Raw genomic sequence first — 10,857 nt, 5'->3', positions numbered from 1 at the left:
AGTGCTAAAAAAATGAAAGCAGCCTGCTTACCTCCTGTTCCCTTTGAAAAACCTGGGGAAAACAAAAACAAAACAAAACAAAGAAAGAGATGGAAAGAGACAGGAATCTCCAGATTTCAACTTCTCCACACCATTAATTATGGCAGTTAGAAGAATCAAGCGCTTTGGACAGATTTTGCCTGGATTCAGGAAAGCGCTTTAACATGGGTTTAAGTTTACCCTCTGTTTGGAAAGTACTTAAGTATAGGCTTAACTTCGAGCAGACGTTTAAGTCCCCTTGACTTTAACATGTGCTCAAGTGCTACCTACAAAGGAAGCATTTTCCTGAAGCAGGAGACCATCTTGGCTTAGGCACTGGATTAGCTGTCAAGAGACAGGGATTTGTTTCTGTCTCTACCCCTGGCCATTGACAGGGTGAGCCCAGGCAAATAACACCCCTTCTCTGTGCTCAGTTTCACCACCTGTAAAATGGAGCTAACTGCACTGCCTTTTGTAAAATGCTCTAATGCTATGCATGAAAAGCACTATATTTAAGAAGTACACATTTGTATCATACCCAGGTCTTTCAAACATCTGGTGGTGGCAGCTACTGGAAAATGAGGGATCTCAGTTTCATGTTCTCCGTATCCTTCCCTGTTAATTCAGTATAAGGGTCAACCGTATTGGCTGATTTCTGCTTTTTATACACCTCTTAGGGACACCTATCTTCTTTTTTTTTTTCCTTTTTTTTTTTTTCTTTTTCTATTTTAACATTAAAAAATCCAGTGAAGTTAATGGGTTATTAAGTTGTTGGATGCATTTTACACCTTCATATGTGAAGTGAGTTTGGATTTTCATTAGTTAGAGCTAACACCAATTTTCAATAAAATATTAACCAAACACACACAGAAATAGTTCATGTGGATCTATCCACTCCTTCAATAAAATTAATAGACTTAGATATTTACTCTTGCCCCAGCAGTAATATTTTCCCACATTACATTTCAAACAATGAAATGACACTAAATTCATTTAAAACAAATTTATATTATTGTTATTTTAAACAATGCTTAATTCAATTTCAGTGTTTGGCATGCAGTGTTTGAAAATATCAATATTATTGTTTAAAGTAAAAAAAAAAAAGAAAAAGAAAAAAAAGAACTCAGCTGCAAATTATTAGCATATGCATGCTACCTAAATGACTTCTAGGGCTGGTATTTACATTAAACTGAAAATGAGCAAAACCAGCCAGATGTAACTGTGTGCCATTCAGAGAATGGGGTTGCGAAGATATATACATTTATTAAAGAAAGGCATTCAGCCCTAATTTCACTTCTTTCACCTGCATTTGGTGGTAACGCACCCAGGGGAGCATTACCGCTTGTTTCCTATGGCTGAACTGAGAAGAGAGGGACACGAAAATGAGGAGAGATGGGGAGGCAGCCCATGCGTTGCTCGCTGTGGTACTTTTGGGGCTGTATTTGTCACTTGCAGACCTCCACATACTTGGGAAATAACACATAATTTCCCTCACAGGTGGGGAAACTGAGGCACTGAGGCTGTACCGTGGAAGAAGCCAGAGATGTGCCTGTGCAGATGGGGACGTAAGCCCCCGCCATTGCAGTCTGTTCTCCTAGCCAGGGCCTCGTCCTCTCCTGTCCTTCCCTCCCTCCTTCCCCTGCAGTCAGCATGGCTTCTTGCACAGCGGGGTCTGTCCTGGGTGAGGAAAGGCCCTGGCTGATGGCTTTTCCCCCTCAGGCGGCTGTGGTGAGGCCTCCTCTCAAGGCTGGGGGCAGCAGCAGCAGCCATTTTGTGTGTGCCTTCTGCTGCTGCAGCCTCCCGGCTGAGGGGGCAGTGCCTGGAGGGCAGAAGCGTTATTATTCAATAACAGCATTATTAATAGCATATATTATAACCTATATTGTTATAATTTAAATATATTGTAATAAAACTTAGATTAGCACACATACTGCAAGGAAACTATATGCCAGCACGGAGCAGGGCTGGCAGAGCACAGTCCACAGTGGGTGAATGCTACAGAGAGACAGCTCTACCCAGCTGTTCCCCTGAAAAAGAAAAAAAATAAAATAATAAAAAAAATAAAAAAATCAGATGCCTGCTATCTCAGCTTCCCCAATATTATTCTTAGGGGAAAAAAAGGTCTTTTTTATGTTTTAGCTGAGGAAAAGGATTGTGAGAGGAAGATGGAAGGGTTTGTAAGTAAGAGAAGGATATGTTAAGTATGAGGAGCAAATCAAGACAACTGCAGAGGAAATCATAAAAGGATTAAAAATGTGACCTGTGCACATTTTTTATTCTCCTACTAAGATATTTGGAACAACCGTGAAGCCACAGACACTCCGGCCTCAATTCCCAGTTCTGTGCTATGGTCTCCAGCCTCAGTATTTAGATCTGATCTCTACCTGCTAATTGTGGTCCTTTAAAGCCCTTCTAACAAAGAAAGGCTTGCCATTTGAGGATGCCTTCTCGATGTTCAGCGCTCAGAGGAGCTCTGATTCAGAATAAAACAAGCAGCTAGAAGAGTGTGTGGGTATTTAGCTAATTATACGTTTGGTAAATTTGTGTTTTAAAACAATGCCGCTTGTCTCCTCCCTTTGCAGAGTGCCAGTTTACTGGAGCGTTTCCCATGGATTGGCAATTAGATGTAATTAGGTCTTGTGATTTCTGCATTTGTCTTCATGTCACAAAGTTTACTACTGAAAATGCTCATTTTGGTGGTAGGCATTTTCTAATTGCTTACAGCCTGCAGCAGTAATGGAAACCATTGGCAGCCTCAGCACCTGAGTTTACTGTTGGATCAAGACATCGCTCTATGCTCAAGTTTTCAGGAGGATTTTGCAGTTCCAGAAGCCAGCCTGGATCTTGCCTGCATCAGCTGCACTGAAGTCAAGGATGGTAGACTTAGACCAGCAGAGGATGTGCCTGCTGGCTGACACAGCAAATCATCTAGTGTTTGGGGAGGTGGGAAAGAAGTTAAAGCCCATGTTTAGCAGTAGCTACAAATTTAAAGAGGACAAAGCAAACTCTTTTTCTTACAGGACAAGATCTCTGTGTTTAAGTGCTAATTTACAAACCTTTTGGAATTCAGCTTTGTGACTGATATTATCTCAGTGCTATGCAAGGCATTTTTGTGCAGTCTGTAGGAGGGACCAATTTGCTGTCCTTTTACAAGGAGGGTAGAACAAGGAGCAACAGGTTTAAGATGCAAAGGAAAAGCTGAACTAGTAGGAAAACCTTTGCAGTGTGAGAATTGCAAAGCAGTGAACTAGAATAATGGTGCTACGGGTTCTTTTAAAGTGGAGATCTTTAAGAATGGGTTATGGAAATAGCTAGCTGAAGTGATTCAGGTTTTATTGGATACTGGAACAGAGAGATGGACTGAAGAGCTTTCTAAGAGGCTTTTAAGCCTTATATTTTGGTTTTATGAGTAGTAAGGGTAGTCTTTCTCAGCCCACCATTGTCTCACTGTATTGTCTCACAGTGCGTGCATTTGTTACGTAAGTCATATGGGCACTGCTCCCCTCTCCTGGCTGGATCTTCTAAGCTCTTAAATGCATTCCCCTGAAGAGTGCATAGCGGAAGGGCATATTTGACAAGCACAATTGGAGATAAGCAGCCCTGAGGAGTTTTAGGACACCGAAGAAAAAAATAATCTTCTGGTTTCTTCCTTGCACAAAAAAAAAATCATAAAATAAAATAAAATAGCTCCATCCCCTCTGGACTGCAGAAAGAGACACTCTAAACCAGATAATCTCTAGCTCTTAGACAGAACATTTTCTCTGTTGATCTCAGAGATCTTTGCTAAGGAGGTCAGCAGTGAGATCCTGTTTTGCTGAGGAACGCAGGTGTGCAGATCTGAGTAGTGGCTACAGCACCAGGTAAGCACACGTGGGGGCTGCTTTTTCTGCTCAGAGGCAGATCCAGGCTGTGCCCACCCCTTCTTGCAGATGGGGAACGCCGTGCATCTGTGTGGGCAGACCAGCTGGATCCCGGCAGAGCTAAGCTTGCCACGTCTAAGTCCATCAGCAGACACCATAAGACCAGCTCTTTCTTAGCGTGCTGCAGATGCTTTGTGCCTCACCGACTGCTTGGCAACATGGACAGAGGCGTGTGTAGGTCACAAAATATAGTGATTACTCTTGTTCCTCATCCTCACCATGCTGTGTAGGCACATTACTAGCAGCTGGCTTATGCTCACCCCACAGGTCATAGGATAGAGTAGAAGTAGAGCAAAAAGCACCATCCAGTTGTCCTGATGCTTTCAAGGCTTGTGCCTTTGCCTGGAGCAAGCACACTTACGGATGACGCATGTGGTTATGCACGTTCCACCCGCAGAGACTGCAGCTCTTTGTCTAGTAAATGCTGCTGTGACAAAGCTGTTCCCTATCACTCCCTTTTATTAAATATTTGCTACAGCACTGGCTCAGTGTTTTTCTTAAACTCCATAATTTTGGATTTAGGATTGATAATAGTGAAGACGCACAGAAACCATATATGTGTACACAGGGATAACACCTAAAAATTCAAGGCTGATGGCCCTGACATCACGTAAGACATTTATTTGTTTCCTCAGTCAAGCTTTGGGGAAAAAATACCCTAAAACTATCTAGTTTATTTTTGTCTGGAACTGCAGGGCAGATGAGTTTTCCAGAAGGGATAGAAGGCTGCCATTGATTTTATTATTGAGTCAGTTTTAATGAGTCACAGTATTTTTGGAAGGCTTTTAAGATTACTGTAAAGTGCTTAGTTACAGTGGCTACAGGTGCCAAGGCAGGAAAGGAAATAACAAAGAAATACACAGCAGCTGTATCGCTACGCTTCCCCTCAGAACTGGGATCAGCAGAACAACACACATGGAAAATGCAAAAGAAAATAGGAGAAGATGTAAGAGATGACAGAAGTCAGCATGGTCAGCTGCTATGCTAAAGCAAAATGCATTTTATTTAGGGGACTGGCTAATGCTCCTTAGTCACAAGTTGGAAAGGGCCACTGACAGGCTCTGGATTGCCAGAAATTCACATATTTGCCTTTCAAACTGTCCTTTGGTTGTAAGTCATTTGCTCCCATGGCTGCCAAGCTCTACCACTGCCATCCTGTGTTGAATGAAACTGTGGAAACATCTCATTTAGCAGATGAGAGAAAGGAAGGCATAAAGGGGGAAAAGTGATGGTATCAGAGACATTTTTTTCTCTTTGACTATAATTTGAACAGTTGCCTTTTTTTTTTTTCTTTTGGCCTGTACCATTCTGAAGGACATAGGGCATGACTTGCAGAGAGCTCGCACAGGTGCTGTGTGTTATATGGCAATAGAAAAAAAAATAAATCAGTAATTTCTGCTAAAATTACAGTCTAAAGCTCAGGGGATGGAAAACAAACAGCCTCAAAAAATACAAGGCTAGACCAAAAGCTTCCAGTTACCACATGACGTGCCAGCCAGATTTTCAGATACTTTCCGTGATGTTTGGACTCAGAGTTCGTCGGATGCAGCAACCGTGATTCCAGCGAGCGGGCACTGAGCAGGATCCATTAAAACATGCACACGCCTGCGTTTGCTTCGGCATAGCAAGTGATTGAATGCACAGCTGGATACTTGCATATGCAAATACCGGTCTGTCCGTGCAGATAGCTGCACGCAGCCCAAGGAATCAGTCCTGGCTTTGGAGGCCTGTCTTCGCCCTCCTCCTGCTGCCCCCACCCCCTTATCCAGACAGGGACACTCAGAATATTCTCCAGGCTGCAGCAGCACCGTGAAGGGTCACCGCTGACTTCACAGCATCTTCTAGCACCCTCAGCACCAGCACTGCTGGCCCTGGAGATGCCACGTAGCACCCCGGGCCTCAGCTGCCCCACTTTCACACACAAACACGCACGGGAGAGGCAGGGAGAGCGGAGGAAACTACTCATTGTCTCCAGACCCAGCCTTGTGTCTGCTCTTCATGCGTGACTGGCATGAGTCCCACCGCTAAGTCCTTGGCTGCCGGCCATGCGCGGAGTGGCAGGCACCTGTCCCTGCTGGGAGACCTGGCGACCCCGACTTGCCCTAACGGTTAGTTCTTTTCTAACATCACGTCTACTCGAATTTACCTCAGGATTTCCCCCCTCCGGGTGCCAGGGAGCTTGGCTGATGCCAACTGCTTCACCATGGATAAGGCAAGGAGCGTTCCCAAGCTGCACCCCGGCACCCTCGAAGCATTCAGCTGTACTCTCCTCCCTGGAACAGATGGGGCCCATCAAGGTGTTAGTGTCCTCCACCACATCAGCAAAATACCCCAGCACTGGGACAAAGTCAGGAGAGAAAAACAAACCCCGGCGGGGCTCCCTTTTGACCGTCCTTAAAATGCAGTCGGAGGTGTGCTGGGGAGCAGACCTGGCTCCGCACCCCACCTTGGGGGCAGCAATGGGCCCGAGATGCTCCCCCACACCCTTCGTGCAAGGACATCAGCTCTGTGCTTGGGGAATCACAGCTCCCAGAGCTCTGCACGGCATTTCTGCTTCCCTTTCTTTGGGAATCCTGTTCTAATATTTCTCTTTTTCTTTCTAAACCAGGCTGTGCACGCACAGACCGAAATGCCTTTCACGAGCTGTCTCCGAGTGGCTCTGCTGGAGTGGGAGAAAGGGAATTTCATCTCACTGGAGAGGAAACAGAGGTCAGCAAGGACATTTTTTTCACCTTTTTTTTTTTTTCCCCCAAGATGTTTAGCACAGAGATAGGACTAAGACATCGATGTCCTTATTCTGCAGCCTGTTCCTTACGTAAAACTCTCCTTTCGTCAGCGTTACAAATGCGAGTAGAAATATTTCCAAAGCGTGGAGAATTTTTGAGTGATCTCCCATTATTTCAGCTTCATTTATGGTCTCTTGTCCCAAGGTAGGCACATTTCGCTTATCCTTTTGAAGAAAAAGAACAGAAGCCTTTGCTTTCCGACAAACGATCTGCAATGGAAATTGGCAGGTTCCGTGCACCTCGTCCTCAATTTTAATGGCGTGAAGTTCATCAGATAGAAAGAATGACAAATGGGATTGGAGAGGCTGTATTTTGCATGCTTGGCCCTTACTATAGTGTGTGCAACAAAAGCTGCCTGCTCTGTGATGAGGAAGAGGGGGTGGCTGAAGGCAGAGCATCCCAGCTCTGCTGCCTCATGCTGAGCGCTTGGTGGCTCTGCAGTCACCTTCCCCCTCGAGCAAGCATGGCCCATGGGTTTTTTCCATCCATCCTATCTCCCCCGAGCACAGATCTTCATGGCCCAAGCTCTCCTCTGCAAGGCTGATACAGTACCTACAGGCTGGAAGCTTTATCTCGGCAGGCTCCGCTGCAAAAGAAATAACAAGAGAAAAACTAGGCATCCAAATCCTCTCTCTCGGAAATCAATGCTCATTTTGTATTTAAGCTCAAAGAGGCGCTAGAGCCAGCATAACCAGGGATGGGGAACAGAAAGGACTAAGCAAAGGGTGCTTTGTGGTAGAACGACAGGTCAAGATTGAAGTCAGTAATATTCTCAGGTCTGTTTGTCTGTTAAAAAAAAAAAAAAAAAAAAGTAAGGATGGAAAAAAAAAAGGCTATAAACAGCCTAACAGCAGTGAGATGAAGGAAAAGCCATCATTTAGGGCAGTGGCAACTCGTTAACCCAAATGACCTGCATCTCTGGTGAGCGCTGACCCAAGGACTTGCGAATTTACCTCCGCTGCCCAATAAACTGTCGCTGCCCAGCTTCTCTAATTAAAATAGTCCTGGATTTGCAGGACCTACCCAGAGAATAAACTGGAATTGATCAGATTAGCTAAGCCAGATCATACGTAGAGCATACAGGCTGGCCAACAGCCTACTTTGGACCAGATTAACCAGCTAAAATAATTGGGGATTTTTGCAAAGTCTGCCCCTAAAGACTGGCATTAAAGAAATGCACCAAAGACTGAGCATATATTGCAGCCCATTTCTTTTTACCCTATTTAGTTCTTAGTCTGATGTTCTTTGGCAATTGCTGGGAATCAGCTTTTTATCTTCCACTCACCAGTGAAAAAATCCTCTCTCTGCAGCTGCTTCAGGTGAGCAACGGAAAGGCTCGGGAGGCTGTATTTAAGGTATTCCCTCACCAAAACTCTCGTCCCTATATTCTTTCCCACTGCTCCCTGCATCGCCACCCCTGTGTAAGGAGGAATGATTTGCTGGGAGTTGGTGGACCGATGCCTGAGCGAGAGCAAAGCTGCGTCTTGTCCTGACCGAGTCAGATGTCCTTGCTGGATAAGGATGAGGAGGTAAAAAAAGTCTTCCAGCCCCAAAAGGGACAAACCCAGGTGGCTGCAAAATGCCCTGGGGTCTACATGTAACATGGGAGCTTTTCTCCTGCTCTCCTGAAGGGAAACATGCTGCATCCCTCCACCTTTTCTCGCTAAGTTATACACAGGGGAGCCGGCAGCCGCATCCTGGCTGATGTTTCTTCTGAGCAATCTGGGCCTCACTGCTGCTCAGGCAAAGCAGGTTTTGCTTCCAGAGCCAAATGACTGCAGCCACAGGGAGGAGCAGAAGGAGGAGCAGAGCCAGGAGACACCTGAGAGCTGGATTTCCTGCTCCTGTTCTCTTTCTCGCCCTCCTCCCTCAGCAGCCTCTGCCCAAGCCAAGCAGACAGCAGGGCCACGAACATCTTGTTCCCCTCTGTGGAGGCAACCACCCACTTGGCTTGTGTGCAAAGCTGGGAATGCTTGCACATTCCCAGCATTGATTTAGACCTATACACAGGCACTTCAGAGGCAAATCAAGCCTGATGTTTTCTGGGATGTTTCTATGGAGGCTCTGCTTTTCAGCACCACCGCTCTCAGCCTGCTTCTTTGAGCACATCTGATTTTTTTTAACTTTAATTGAATTTTTTGCTACACAACAGCCATACCTACCCAAAGGTTTAAAACATCGTCAAAGTGGGTGTGTTGTATTCAGCTGGTCTCAGCTGTGGGATGCACCAGCATCTGCTCACCTCCGATCTCTTTATGAAGCATCTGTCTGAGCACAGCCAAGAGGGGAAGAGAAAATGGGAGGTGATGAATAGGGAAATAAGATGCTGCTGTCCTGAGCCTGTAGTGTTCTCAAGTCCATGTCTCTGAGCACTGAGGCAACAGAGAGAAGGATATGTCATCAAATGGCAGAAAAAGATCTCTGTAATTTTGGCTTTGCAAAGGACACCAGTTTGTAACAGAATAGGCTTCTGCTCTGCCTGTCCTGTAGCTCACTCCTCCCTCACCCACCTCTCACGAGCTGAAGGCAAATTTCCTTTCTCAGGAGGGCTCTTGCATCTGAGCTCAGTGCAGCACGCTTATTTTGGCCATGGTATTTGCAAAACCCAGCCCGGCACACACAAGCTACCTGTTCTTCTGCACCCATTACAGCCACACACAACAATTCATCGCTTCCAGTCTTGAGTAAGGGAATCTGTTGCTTGCTGCTGGTGAGAGGACAGGACCCCAGGACTGCCACGAGGCAAGCAACCCGAATGCTAACTGGTTTGCAAATGAATCTTTACATACCACAAGCCAGGGAGTGCATCTGCTTTTTGGGCAGAGGGACAGCTGCCACAGCAGGAGAGAACAGCTCAGTCCCAGCGTTCAGCCTTGGCTGCAACGACTCGACTCCTGAATTTCCACATGTGAAATTTCTACTAAGCTAAACGAGGCAGCCCTGTACACAGAACAGCTACAAAAAAAAGCCCCATACACAGAGAAGCTACAAAACATGGTATAAATCGGATCAGTGAGGTGTTTCTCCTGGCTGCTCAGAGGCCACTCGCCTTGAGCTGGGCTTTTACCAGGGTGTACTCACGGGGTTTGCTGCAGAATCCACAGCTGAACCCCAAATATTTCCCCAAAGTTAGCATTTCACCATTTTTTCTGGAACTACATCCAGAAGCTAGCCTAAGACACCCGCATGAGGGATATTATACAACAATGGAGATTGTACACGTCCTTTATGTAAAAACACTTAATCTCACAGCTGCTTCCCTCCCCTACACCCTCGGCAAAATTTTCCTTCCATCTCCCACTTAAATACCTGGTATTTGATCATTTCGCAGGGCTGGCAAAACCAGCACAATGGAGGCAATGTTTGCTCAGATCTATTTTTGTGTGTATGCGCGCGCGTGAATTTTTGGCAGAACCGGTGTTTGCAAGAAGCAGATAAAACTTTTCCTGTTCAAGAAGCACCGACAGCCAGGAACTGCTGCCTGCCAGCAAATCTCTGCTTACCGAGGGAGATCTTGTCATTGTTAGCCAGGTAGAGGGGCTGGAGACAGAAATCTAGAGAGCTTCCTCGTTAGGCTCTAAATGAAATAGTTGTTGAGCAATTAGGCTAAGACAGTAAATCTCTGTGTGCGGACCCACTTCAAGATAAAATCCAAACTTGGTTTGCCCTGCTCCTACAGCACGGATGCATATGCATCCTGGAAGCTACATAACCCAGTAATATTTTATTCACATCACACTCCAAGGAGCTCACTGACTGGAATTCAATAGAAACTGTTCTCTGTGTGAAAGTAATTTCAGAAAGTAATCTAGTTTATGGAAATGAAAGGCATCAAAACACAAAAAACACTGTTTCTGTACAAGTGCTTTGCTTCAAATATTTGACATGGAAATTTATATAATCCCTCTGGGGCACATGGGTTTCATGAGTGTTAACATCTTTTGAAATGAATTTCACAAATGTTTATTTGGAATACCAGGCATACAAATAATTTAGAATATCAAGGCATCTTGTTGAATCAGTCTTAATGATACAGATCTCAGATGGCAGCGAAGGTTAAAAGGTATGAATTTTAATTGGGTGTGTGGAAGATGCCGTTTTCAATCATTGCACCGCGTTGCTAAAGCTATCGC

At 45.3% G+C, this 10,857-nt stretch overlaps 1 long non-coding RNA gene across 1 annotated transcript; it reads right to left on the bottom strand.

Annotated features, from left to right (window-relative positions):
• Positions 1–1,196: 1,196 nt before the first annotated feature.
• On the bottom strand, positions 1,197–2,528 carry LOC140002563 (uncharacterized). The gene is made up of 3 exons (XR_011809406.1): positions 2,403–2,528; positions 1,950–2,045; positions 1,197–1,837 (listed from the first exon to the last, which is right to left on the bottom strand). It is a non-coding gene; the product is annotated as an uncharacterized lncRNA (long non-coding RNA).
• Between the last annotated feature and the right edge of the window lie 8,329 nt (positions 2,529–10,857).

The sequence above is a fragment of the Anas platyrhynchos genome, chromosome 5 (genome assembly GCF_047663525.1).
Source record: "Anas platyrhynchos isolate ZD024472 breed Pekin duck chromosome 5, IASCAAS_PekinDuck_T2T, whole genome shotgun sequence".
NCBI lineage: Eukaryota > Metazoa > Chordata > Aves > Anseriformes > Anatidae > Anas > Anas platyrhynchos.
The sequence above is the reverse complement of the archived record's forward strand: the minus strand, read 5'-3'. Positions and strand labels throughout refer to the sequence as shown.